At 39.4% G+C, this 13,176-nt stretch overlaps 1 protein-coding gene across 8 annotated transcripts in view; it reads left to right on the top strand.

Annotated features, from left to right (window-relative positions):
- The window catches only part of LOC105480824 (teneurin transmembrane protein 2), a 3,943,693-nt gene that overhangs the window by 2,553,246 nt on the left and 1,377,271 nt on the right, over positions 1 to 13,176 (top strand). For all 8 annotated transcript variants that reach the window (XM_071097760.1, XM_071097759.1, XM_071097767.1 and 5 more), the window contains one exon: positions 3,943 to 4,088. The gene's annotated coding sequence lies outside the window, so the exon portion shown is untranslated. The remainder of the gene's footprint in view (positions 1 to 3,942; positions 4,089 to 13,176) is intronic.

Raw genomic sequence — 13,176 nt, 5'->3', positions numbered from 1 at the left:
GTAAGAACCTGAATAGGTATTTCTTAAGGAAGACATACAAATGACTACAAGTATATGAACAAATGCTCAACATCATTAACCATCAGGAAAATGCAAATCAAAACCACAATGAGACTCATTTAAAAAGTAGAGGTTTGAGGCCGGGTGCGGTGGCTCACGCCTGTAATCCCAGCACTTTGGGAGGTCAAGGCGGGCAGATCAGGTCATGAGATCGAGACCATCCTGGCTAACACGGTGAAAGCCCGTCTCTACTAAAAACACAAAAAAATTAGCCAGGCGAGGTGGCGGCCCCTGTAGTCCCAACTACTCGGGAGGCCGAGGCAGCAGAATGGCGTGAACCCGGGAGGCGGAACTTGTGGTGAGCCGAGATCGCGCCACCGCACTCCAGCCTGGGCAACTCGGTCTCAAAATAAAACAAAAAAAAGAGTAGAGGTGACATAAATACACACCTCTAACTTTGGGAAGGTTAATCACAATTGTAACAAGAGCTAACTATGACAGGCACAGTTATAACCTCAAGTAATAGTACAATTAATAGAGACATAATACAATAGTACAACTTACAACCTTTTTTTCTATTTCAAGGGTCTTTTGGTTTTATTCCTTGTCTATTTTCATACCTCTGAAATGCCTAAGGGGAAAAATCCAAAATATATAACAGATACACAAGGGCACTGTGGAATATGGGCGCTGCACCTGTTTACAGTCTCATTGGGGGTGGGGGCGGGGTGGGGAGTATACAAGGCACACCTCTAGTGATGAACAATGTAATTTTCTTTTATACATGGAACTTACAGGCTAGTTGGGGTGGATACAGGGAGAGACACAAACAATAGGAAAATTTCAAATAATATGAACTGCTATGAGAAATATAAAGCAAGGTGACAAGATAGAATAAAATTGATGGGTGAATGTGGCCATTTTAAAAAGGGTGGTTAGAGAAAGCCTCATTGAAGATGTGACATTCAATCTGACACCTTTATGATAAGAAAGAATGAGCCATGCAAAATTCTGGGGGAAGAGCATTCTGGGCAGAGAAAACAAGGGCAAAGGCCATAAAATAAAAACAAGTTCGGTATGTTGAAGAACAGAAAGCAAGCCAACGTAACTAGAGCATAGAAAATGTGAGATGAATGTTGAGAGGAAGTATATAGAGGCAGGGGGATAGGTCTTGGTAAAAAATTGAGACTTTATTTTAATTGCAATAAGAAGTCATTGGAGGGTGATTTTCAACTTGGAGGATTAATTTAGAGCTATATAAATTATCTAAGAACTTTGGATGCCACAGCTGGAACAGTTTCTGGAAGCCTCAAACAAAAACATGATACAGAAAAAACATTAGGAGTGCTGTGAGCCATAGAGCTACGTTGAAACCAGAGCTTAAGCCCTCATATCCAGATTCCACTTGTTAAGATACATTTTATACATTTAACTCATTAAGATACTTTTACAATTAACTCAATCATTGTGACATGCACTGTTTTAGGCACCAGGGATACAGCTATGAAGAACAAAAGTTTTTTGCTTTAAATTCTAGGTTAAAGAATAAAGGAAATAAATATACTGTAACACTGAGCAGTTATTCAGGGTTTTAAAAAAATAATCTGGGCCAGGTGCAGTGACTCATGCCTGTAATCCCAGCACTTTGGGAGGCCACGGCAGGCGGATCATTTGAGGTCAGGAGTTTGAGACTAGCCTGGACAACATGGTGAAACCCCGTTTCTGCTAAAATACAAAAATTAGCTGGGCCTGGTGGTGGGCGCCTGTAATTCCAGCTACTCAGGAGGCTGAGGCAGGAGAATCACTTGAACCTGGGAGGCAGAGGGTACAGTGAGCCGAGATCGGGCCACTGCACTCCAGCCTGGCGACAAAGCGAGACTGTGTCCAAATAAATAAATAAATAAATAAATAAATAAATAAATAAAATCTGTGCCTGGCGACAAAGCGAGACTCTGTGTCCAAATAAATAAATAAATAAATAAATAAAATCTGTCTGTGCCTGGTGGCTCACGCTTGTAATCCCAGTGCTTTGGGAGGCCGAAGTGGGCAAATCACCTGAGATCAGGAGTTTGAGACCAGCCTGGCCAATATGGTGAAACCCCATCTCTACTAAAAATACAAAAATTTGCTGGGGGCTGTGGCCAGCTCCTGTAATCCCAGACACTCAAGAGGCTGAGAGAGAGAATCCGGGAGGCAGAGTTTGCAGTGAGCCGAGATCGCACCACTGCACTCCAGCCTGAGTGACAGAGCGAGTCTCCAGCTCAATAAACAAAAACAAAACAAAGCAAAACAAAAATCTATGGTCCTTGCTAGTATTTCAACTTTACGACATGTCAGCATTATTTATCAATTGTGATAGCCCTACAACCTAGTAAAATGCTTCACACATAGTAGATACTCAATAATTCTCAAACCGAATTGGGAAAGATTATTATGTTAGCTCTAATCTGACTGATACACCATATTCTGTTTTGTGAATGTATCTCCTTAAAAAAAAAAAAAAACCCTGTGTCCTATTTTTGATAGATATATTGGGATACCTTTTTTTTTTCCCAAAAAGACTTTGTTTTTGTTTTTTTGTTTTTTTTTTTTTAGAGCTTTGCTATATTAATCACTACATTATCTTTATTCAGTGTTATGCATTTTACCCAAAGCAAAGAATTTAATTCTCTATGGCGTGTATCTATTTTGGACTTAAATTATATGAAGTCAGTTAAACCCACAATTTTTTTCTAAACAATTTATTTTCACGGTCACCTAAGTATGCCCTATTTTGTTTTTGCACATCATACAGAAAGTCATGAAATGGATAACCTGTGTCCTTTCCCATTTTCAGCTATATGTCCTATAAGAAAAAATAAAACTATTTTTCAGTTATTGCAGAAGGCAGTTTAAAATGCTGTTGTAATTTGATCTTTTGCTGGCCTTTTCCTTCACTCTCTGTTCTCCAGGTCAGGAGAACTATGAAGAGTTCCCCGAAAGTGCCATGGTCTGTTTCATGGTACCCATTCAACATTGGAATGTCTTTTCTATCTTCTTCTTTTCCCTCCTAGATAATTTGTCTTCAACTTTCAGACCTCAACTAAACTTTATCTCTAAAAATTCTTTTTGACCTCCCATATCTGGTTAGTTGCTTATGTTTTTCCTATTAGCAGCATTATCACATGCCATTGTAATTTCTCTATTTATTCTCCACTTCTTTTATAGACTATCAACTCCCTGAGGGCTGGGACTAGTTGGGACAGTTCCAACCCTACCTCTTAACCCAATGACTACCCAATAATAGACCCTTAATAAAAATACACTGAATGAATGAATAAATGAATAAATTAGCTGTCATTTTTCCAAGGCAGATTGTAATTTGTTCTTATCATCTGGCATATTAAAAAGGGGGCTTTGTTCATAATTTGTGACTTTCTCAGTCTCCTGAGTTCTATTTTTGTGACTCCCTTTTATTTTATATAGTTTGATACTTAGCATGTTACTTCAGAACAACATAGCTTTTAAGTCTGTGATAGAAAAGAAAGAGAAGACAATCTAGTATTGTTATAAATCTGCCCTTAGGACCTATTTCTCAGGAAAAGCAGACAGGAATGAGTAGTGGTTGAGGATCTAAGAGCAGGCGGTGTCATTATAAAAACGAGAACAGGGCATCATTTCCACATTCACTTTCATTCCTCTGATATTCCCGCTCGCAAAAGCTCTAGCTTGATTGTTGACAGTCAACGAGTGAGAACTGTGGTTTCTACTGCCTTTATACAGAAAATCAGCGTGGCTGTATGAGAAGGGGTGAGAAATGGTGTTTCCTCTCATGAATAAAAACTATGTATCCTGATGTTGCTGACAAAGAGCTGAAGTTACTAAACCAATGATATACTCTCAGGGAAATGTACGTGAAAAGATACTTACTATTTTTTCTTTATTTTCTCCCCCCTCCCCTAGCTCTTTCCAGCCAATTCAACGGAAGGAACCAGGAACTGAGGAAGAAGGAAGTAATTGACATTCAAAGCCTCTATTTTTAGACACCTTTACACTTTCCTTTGCTTCTAACTAGCAAGGATTTTTCCAAACAAGCTTTTAATTAGCAGGTGAGTTTAATTGATATGTGGATTTCTCAGAAGGGGAAAGGACTTCAGTGTGGAAAAGGAGGGAGAAGGAAACTCCATCACTCTCACTCACAATAGAAGGACCATTACTTCATTTGCACCTGGATGTTTTAAAGGATCAATTTACTGTAGCAAAGAAAGAAGGCAGAGAATCAAAAGGTTGGAATCTGTCAGACAAGAACAGAGGCACTATAAATTAACATGCTAGGTGGATGATTTAGAACTTGGAAAAATATTGCTACCAACGTCCAAATACAGAAACTAACCTATTTGCATACAGTCAGGTTCTGTCCAAGTGCTGAGAAAAGAGTCATGTTTCAAAACCAATGAAGTTAATTTTTTTAAAAAAAATTTAGTCTGCAGAAAAGTTAAAGAAATACATATTAAAATCACTGTTATTGATCTTAAAGGGGGAGTGCTTCATTAATGTACCTAAATGGTGATTTTTAACTCACAAAGAGGTTTTAAAAGTTTCATCCAAAATAGTCTGCTTTCTTGTCGGAGGAAGAGAAGGTGCATATTCTGTGTCCAATTTTGTAAAATGAGTGCTTGCAGGAACCATATGAAGGTATATACATCATGAATCAGAAAACCATTGGTTGCATGCCATAGAGAAAAATACTAAGGAAATCAGAAAACCAAAAGAATAAATTTAATACATATTGGCTATCCTCACAATCACATGAATGGCTGAATAATCAGGCCTCACATAAAGGTAAGAATTAACGCAGCTCTGAAATCTAGAAAGCAGAAACCAGTAGAGAATCCCCGTGAGGCATCAGCCACTAGAATGACTCAGCACTTACCATTTTATTTCCTATTGTTATTTAGATGGAAATCCCCAATTCCCAGATCTGATTGGTCTAGCTTGATTCATACAACCATTCATTGACAAGGGAGGTAACATTCTTCAGTCATACCAATATTTAGTGGGGGAGAAATGGTTTAAGTAAAAAAATTCAGGAGGCTGATGCACATTTTGATCTGCTTTAAAGCAGTATATATGTGTATAAACACATGCATATAACATATAACCTATACATGGATATGTAGGTATACTTCATTACAAAATTGTAGTTATCAAATTTTCCTCCACTATTCCAGCACCCATGCTCCCTGCCTGTTGTAGCGTGATTACAGGTGTTGAATGGGCACGGTGAAGCTCTGTGCACCCAAGCACTGTCAAAGTGCAGATTCTCCATCAGCCAGAGTGGAAGTCTGTGTTCCAGAGGAAGAAAATTCTCATTCGACTCCCTGCAGCGAGGAACCATTAAAAAAAAAATGGCTGCACTTTCACCCTTTAAGATGCCTTTTCAGATTATTTGATATTTATTCTTTAAAAAGCCTTAAATAATAGCCTGGATCCTGCTGAGTTCACCATAGAACTGTTAGAGACCTGTATTTATTAGACAAATGGTAGTTACATGGAACACAGAGTCCTAAGAGAGAAACAGGCTACATCAACATCTCCTACCCCTAAATTTCTGCTTTCATGATGGGCCCAAACCGAGACACTTAGTATTATTCCAATAGAGAGTCGTTCTTTGTTTGTGTTAGGAAAGGATAATGTATTATTTAAGAATGAGCCACCCTCTTCAGGATAAGTTTCGGGGATTCTTAATACTTATCTTGAAAACTACATTTGTTTTTTTTTATTAGGAAAAAGAAGAGTGAGAATGTTTTGAAAAACTATTGCCCGACCTTATGGTTAATCTTAGTGTTTTCTGGTGGAAATGCATTTCTGTCTTGGGCATAATATTTAAATTCATAAATTGGGTAACTTGGCTTACGTATAGGCACTTTGGATATTTGTAAGAGAAACCTGAAGAGAATATCATATCCAATTACAGTCCTGCCTTGTATGATTTGTGGTCTTTTATATTCTTCTCTAGAATGTTAGCAATGCAAGCTCTCACAGCAAGCAGCTACCCGAGTGTAGTGTGTGCCGACGATAGGAAAGTAATGAAAATAAGAACCCTTGAATGCTGTAATTGGTGATCCAACCTCCTAGACTACTGAAAATTAATTGGCCAGATGTTCCCTACCCAACTGTAATGGGGGATAATGTAGGAGACTGAGTTTTCAACCTTCCCCAGGTGTGCACATTTGAGCAGAGAAAAGTGATTATGAGTGACATGCTGACAGGTGCAGCGCCCATGTTCCATGGTGCCCTTGTGTATCTGTTATATATTTAGGATTTTTCCCCTGAGGCACTTCAGCAATATGAAAATAGACAGGGAACAAAACCAAAAGACTCTTAAGATAGAAAAATAGCTTGGAAGTTGTGAATATTATATTATGCCTATATTAATTGTATTATTATTTTAGGTTACATCTATTCCTGTCACTGTTAGCTCTTACTATGTTTATGTGCCAAACACTGCATTAAGCAATTTTAGAGGTGGTTTCTTACATCATCTCTGTTTTTTAGATGCATCAACTGATGTTCAGAGAGACAGAGTCAACCTGTCACAATTACACAGAAAGTAAGAGAGTAGGTCTTGAGGCTCTAATATCAGAGTTCGTGGGCCTTATCTACTAAGCTATATAGTCTCCAAAAGAGCAGATTTGTTCACCTCTCCGAGCCACAGTCACTTTGATAAGTCCATTACTTGTATTATCTCATTTAATTCTTACAACCACCAACAGAGTTACAAATTACTTTCCCCATTTCACAGAACAAGACACAGATGCTATAAGAGTATGATGAACTTGACCAAGGTCACATGCTACTACAGAACAGAGAAGGTGCTCAAATCTAGTTTTCTCTGACTCCAAAGCCCAGGTCTTAATCACAATGAAGCAGTGCTACAGAAAGGATATGTCTTTTGGATATGAAAATATAGCATCATTGCTTTAAGTGTGATTTTTTAAATTGTCCTTATTCACATGTTGACATTCACAACAAAAACAGTTAATGTCTCCATCTTCTCCAATGCACCATTTCCTTTTCTTCAGTTTTGAATGGAGCCCAAAGCACCCTCTGATTTTGAAATTGCCCTCAAGAACTATTTAGAAAGAAAATGTTGTTCTTCTAATAAAACAGCACAGCTGTCTCAAAGAGCTTTTAATCCATCTTTTTAAAAGATGTGGACTTTCTAAAATAATGTCGCCCCCATTTGTCTTCTATGAAAGAAGATATTTCAAAACCAGGAACACCTATCATAATAAACCATTAAGATGACTCTAGCATTTCAGTGTATTTTTAGAATTTCATATTTCACCAAATGTTGTTATATATAATTCATGTAGTGGGATATGATGGGATTTGACAGTTATCTCATTTGTGAAGAAGGACCAAATAACTCATTGTCCCACATCCACAAATAAATTATTCTTGTCCCCAAGCTTGAGACTCTGTTTGTTAGTTTCCTCACCTTAATAGATTTTGTTTTCTACATAATACTTTTTGCAGAAGGCTATGACCCTAAACATATATTGGGCTACTGTGAGAGAATGAAATTTCTGAAAATTAGCCTCACAGATCTAAAAATGAAGCATTAACAAAATAGTCTCTACTTCTAGAAGTAAAAAGAGGCCTCAAGTGAAAATTGTTTCATAGGATTTCATTCAGTGTTTCTGTCACTTGTCAAACGTGTGAAGAGAAAGCCTAAGTTTTTCCTGCCCTGTAAGTGGATACCATATGTTCTACCTAAAGAAGGGCCTAGAGTTCCACTCTTCTTCATTTCATCCATTTCAAACCCACATTTGATTCTAACATTACAATGCTATAGTTGACTCTAGAACTTTCCAAAAATTAGATGTGTAGGTCTAAGTGTAATGTTTTGGTCCACTGGGCATTTAAAAAGTATACATAAGGCTGGGTGCAGTGGCTCACGCCTGTAATCCCAGCACTTTGGGAGGCTGAGGTGGGCGGATCACGAGGTCAAGAGATCAAGACATCCTGGCTCACACGGTAAAACCTCATCTCTACTAAAAATACAAAAAAGAAAAAAAAAAAAGCTGGGCATGGTGGCACGTGCCTGTAGTCCCAGCTACTCAAGAGGCTGATGCACGAGAATCACTTGAACCCGGGAGGCAGAGGCTGCAGTGAGCAGTAATCGCGCCACTGCACTCCAGCCTGGGTGACAGTGCGAGACTCCATCTCAAAAAAAAAAAAAAAAAAAAAAGACTCTATCTCAAAAAAAATATATAATATACATAAATATAATTAAATGGAAATTTTTTCCTAATCAAATTACATCAATATGTTGCGTATATGCCTCACTGAATTTTGACTGTGTTTTCACATTTTGTTCTTCATAATCATGCATATTTCTTATGGCTTTTAATTTTACCTGGTGTGAATAATAGTTTATGATATCCTAGTTGATCAGATTCCTCGGGGCAGATGTCTCCTATTCTTTTTATTCTCAATTTATTGGCTATTCATAAAAACACTCGATAACTCTTTTTCAAATTGAAGTAAGATTACCTTAATGCTGTTTAAGAAACAGAAACAGTCCTGAGTTGCCTCCTTAAGGGTAAAGGTGAATCATAGAAGGAGAAGAAGGTGGCTAGTAAGGAAGCATTTGGAGGGAATGCTAACTTGCAACTTCACTGTTTTTATTCTTGGAAAGTTTTCCATGGGAAATTGTGTCATAATACATTTTTTATGTCTCTTATCATAAAATTTTTAACGTCTCAACATAAAAAATTCTAAGCAGGTATTTATAGGATGACTAAAGATACATATTCATATTTTGATCATAAACAACTAATATATACTACATAAGTAATATAGGAAGAGCACTTAGATTTACAATTATATATGTTTAAGCTAGCACAAAATGACTTACTTGGTCAAGACATTATCACATATTCATATGTTTATTATTGTACTCATATATCATACTCCAATTAGACAGGTAGATAGATGTAGCACGTGTATGTATTCCATTTACTAAAAGGATGTGTGTGTGTGTGTGTATGTGTGCAAATAACACTTGTGGCATCAGGAAGCATGGATAACTTAGCTCTAACCTTTTTCTGAGGATATATATACGGCAGAGGAGAAAAACACATCTAGGTATGAGCAATAACCACATCTCAGCTGGGCTTCCTGGATTTCGATATCATCTGAGTGCAAAGCTAACAGTAATTCCAAAAGTTAGATGGCCACTGGCCTCCACTAACAGTGCCCCAGAAGGTGTTTTTTAAAGCCCACTGCAATTGAGAGTTTTAAAGAGGTGACAGGATCCTAGTAATATCTTTTTAATAACACTTGTGAGACAGACAAATTGTAAACCACTAGGCCATTTTGCTTTAATTTTGGTTAGTTTGCAGTAATCAGATGATTAGGAGAAATATACAGGCAGGGATTCTTCAACAGATTCCACGAAGTGTGATTGTTTACTTGGACCTGCAGTAGTCCACAGAATTCTCCTGCTTATTGCATTCAAAATTTAATATCAAGAATGAAAGGTGGAACATTTCACAGGTAGGATTAGATGAAGACCCACAATCAAGGCACTTCAGGCAGGATGGCGATGATGCTGAACACATTTTGTGTATCTTTATTTTATTTTTTTTGAAATTGAGCCTCACACTGTTGCCCAGGTTGGAGTGCAATGGCACTACCTCAGCTCGCTGCAACCTCCGCCTTCCAGGTTCAAACAATTCTCCTGACTCAGCCACCCAAGTAGCTGCCATTACAGGCACCCACCACCACGTCCGGCAAATTTTTTTGTATTTTTAGTAGAGACGGGGTTTCATTATGTTGACCAGGCTGGTCTCGAATGCCTCACCTCGTGATCCACCTGCCTCGGCCTCCCAAAGTGCTGGGATTACAGGCATGAGGGACCATGGCTGGCCCACTTTTGTGTATCTTTGAAGTGCTGATTCCTCTAGCAGGTATGTTATATCTTTCAGGTCCTTTAACTCTTATAGTCATCCTTTGAGGTAAACTGGTTGTCTCGTGTTTCCAGGCAAGGAAACTAAAATTCAGAGTGATTCAGTGACTTGCCAATACATTTACTGCTAGGAAGCCTTTCTTTCACCATCAGAGTTGGAGATGGGTATCCCTGTAATATAATCACTGGTTTACTGTATCCCCGCTCCTCGAACTTAAGCTCCATGAGGACTGGGAATTTGTTTATATTATTAATTATTCTATTTCCAAAGCTTGGTACATTCATTACATCTATTCAACAAATATTTATTGAGTGCACAATATATGCTGAACACTAAAAAAAAAAAAAAAAAAAAACCTAAAAGCAAACAATACTGTAGTGGAGAAAGACAAATAATAAGATAAAAACAATGTAAAAATGTATAGAATGTTAGATGGAGAAAGGCACTGTGGAAAACAATAAACTAGGGAAGGGGTAAGGAGAGAGTGGCTAGGGGAGTCCTTGCTGAGAAAGTGGCAGTGGAACCAAGACCTGGCAGAAGGAGGTAAAGTGGGGAGCTATGAGGATAGATCAAAGGGAAAAGCAACCCAGGCAGAGGGCACAGCCAGTTTGTAGGCATGAGGTGGAAATGAACCTGGCATGTGTAAGTATAGCAAGGAAGCCAGTGTGGCTGGGGAGGAATGAATTAGAGGAGAGTAGTAGGGTCTGCAATCAGACAAGTAGTGGGTGGAAGAGAGGGAAGAAGACCTTCTAGGCCCTTATAGGCTAATATATGACTCTGGCTTTGGGGGATGAGAAGCCAATGAAGTTTGAACAAACCGATGACATGACTTGATTTACATCTTTGTAAGATGATCACATCGCCACATTGAGAAGAAATGTAAAGAGGTCAAAAACAGAAGCAGGAGGAGGGAAGTTTGGAAAGTATTGAAAGAATTCAGACACACATAATCATATTAAGCTTAAATGAGGTGGAGAAACAGTGAAGGTGGTAGGAAGCAGTGAGCTGGACTCACGCCTGTAATCCCAGCACTTTGGGAGGCCAAGGAGGGTGAATCATGAGGTCAAGAGATCAAGGCCAACATGGTGAAACCCCGCCTCTACTAAAAATACAAAAACTAACTGGGTGTGGTGGTGCACACCTGTAATCCCAGCTACTCGGGAGGGTGAGGCAGGAGAATCACTTGAACCCGGGAGGCAGAGGTTGCAGTAAGCCGAGATTGCACCACTGCACTCCAGCCTGGCAACAGAGCGAGACTATGTCTCAAAAAAAAAAAAAAAAAAAAAGAAAGAAAGAAGTAATGAGCTTCTGGATATATTCTGAAAATAAAGCTCACAACATGGTGTTTGATGCAGGGCATGGGTGTGCTAGGCAAGTCAGGGGCGACCTGAGATTTTTGGCCTAAGAAAGTGGAAAGATGGAGGCACCATCAACTGCAACACAATATGTTTTGGGGGAAACATCTAATGTTGAGTTTGGGGTATGACACATTTGAGATGCCTATTAGACCCCTACCTGAGATCCTAGGTTGGCAATTAGACAGCAGAGCCTTCTAGTTTGGAGCTTGGGATATAAATATGGTGTCATTAGTGAAAAGACAGTATCCAAAGCACGGGCCTGGGTGAAACCTCCACAGGAATGAGCGAAGGTCTAATTCCTAGTGGACACTTTTAAATGATCTGTAAATTAAGAAATGAATACATGCAAGAAAGGTAAGATTGGAAGAAACCTAGTTTGTTTAACACCAGAGCCGTGTTGTAGATCAAAGTTTTTTACTTGTCATCAACAGAAAGTCTCCCTGGTTATTTCTTTTTTTTTTTTTTTTTTTTTTGAGACGGAGTCTCGCTCTGTCGCCCAGGCTGGAGTGCAGTGGCTGGATCTCAGCTCACTGCAAGCTCCGCCTCCTGGGTTTAGCCATTCTCCTGCCTCAGCCTCCTGAGTAGCTGGGAGTACAGGCGCCCGCCACCTCGCCCGGCTAGTTTTTTTTTTTTTTTTGTATTTTTTAGTAGAGATGGGGTTTCACATGTTAGCCAGGATGGTCTCGATCTCCTGACCTCGTGATCCGCCCGTCTCGGCCTCCCAAAGTGCTGGGATTACAGGCTTGAGCCACCGCGCCTGGCCCTCCCTGGTTATTTCAAACAACCCCCCTGAAAAACAGCAAAAAAAAATTATTTTAAAAATATATTGAGGAACTCTTAGAATATTCTTTTGAAAACTAGAAACCAGGCTTAAATGCTACATAATCAGAAACAAGACCTACAATTATTACACAGCCATTTTGAAAAATAGCAATATGTCAGCTTTAGCCACAGAATGAGAATGATGATGTTCATCACAATACTTCAAATGAAGGAAAAGGGGATCATTTTTAACAGACACCTACTATGTGACAGATAATGTTTTTTTTTGTTTTGTTTTGTTTTTGAGATGGAGTCTTCCTCTGTCGCCAGGCTGGAGTGCAGTGGTGCGACCTCGGCTCACTGCAACCTGGGACTCCCTGGCTCAAGCGATTCTCCTGCCTCAAGCGATTCTCCTGCCTCAGCCTCCCAAGCAGCTGGGATTACAGGCATGCGCCACGGTGCCCAGCTAATTTTTTTATTTTTAGTAGAAACAGGGTTTCACTGTGTTGGCCAGGATGGTCTCGATCTCTTGACCTTGTGATCTGCCCACCTCGGCCTCTTAAAGTGCTCGGATAACAGGCATGAGCCACCGTGCTGGGCCAAATAGTGATTTGTAGTCACAATGGATAATTCATTTTAATGAATGCTTACTATGTTAGCTCATTTAATTCTCACACCATTTTGTGAAATGTGTATTTTATCATTATTATTTTGAGATAGGGTCTTGCTCTGTCACCCAGGATGGAGTGTAATGGCACAATTACGGCTCACTGCAGCCTCCACTTCCCAGGCACAGGTTATCCTTCAACCTCAGCCTCCTGAGTAGCTGGGACTACAGCCGTGTGCCACCATGCCTGGCTAATGTTTTCAAAAAAATGTTTGTACAGATGGGGGTCTCACTATGTTGCCAAGGCTTGTCTTGAACTTCTGAGCTCAAGCAATCTTCCCTCCTCGGCCTCTAAAAGTGCAGGATTACAGGTGTGAGCCACCGTGCTCAGCTGTGGTATTACTGCTCTCACTTTATAGATAAAGAAACAGGGTCAGAGGGGAAAAGTCATTCTTCCAGGTCACACAGACGGTGAGCACCAGATTTGCTT

Source organism: Macaca nemestrina, chromosome 6 (genome assembly GCF_043159975.1).
Source record: "Macaca nemestrina isolate mMacNem1 chromosome 6, mMacNem.hap1, whole genome shotgun sequence".
In the NCBI taxonomy this organism is placed as follows: Eukaryota; Metazoa; Chordata; class Mammalia; order Primates; family Cercopithecidae; genus Macaca; species Macaca nemestrina.
Note: the sequence above shows the minus strand (reverse complement) of the source record. Positions and strands in the feature narration are given on the sequence as shown.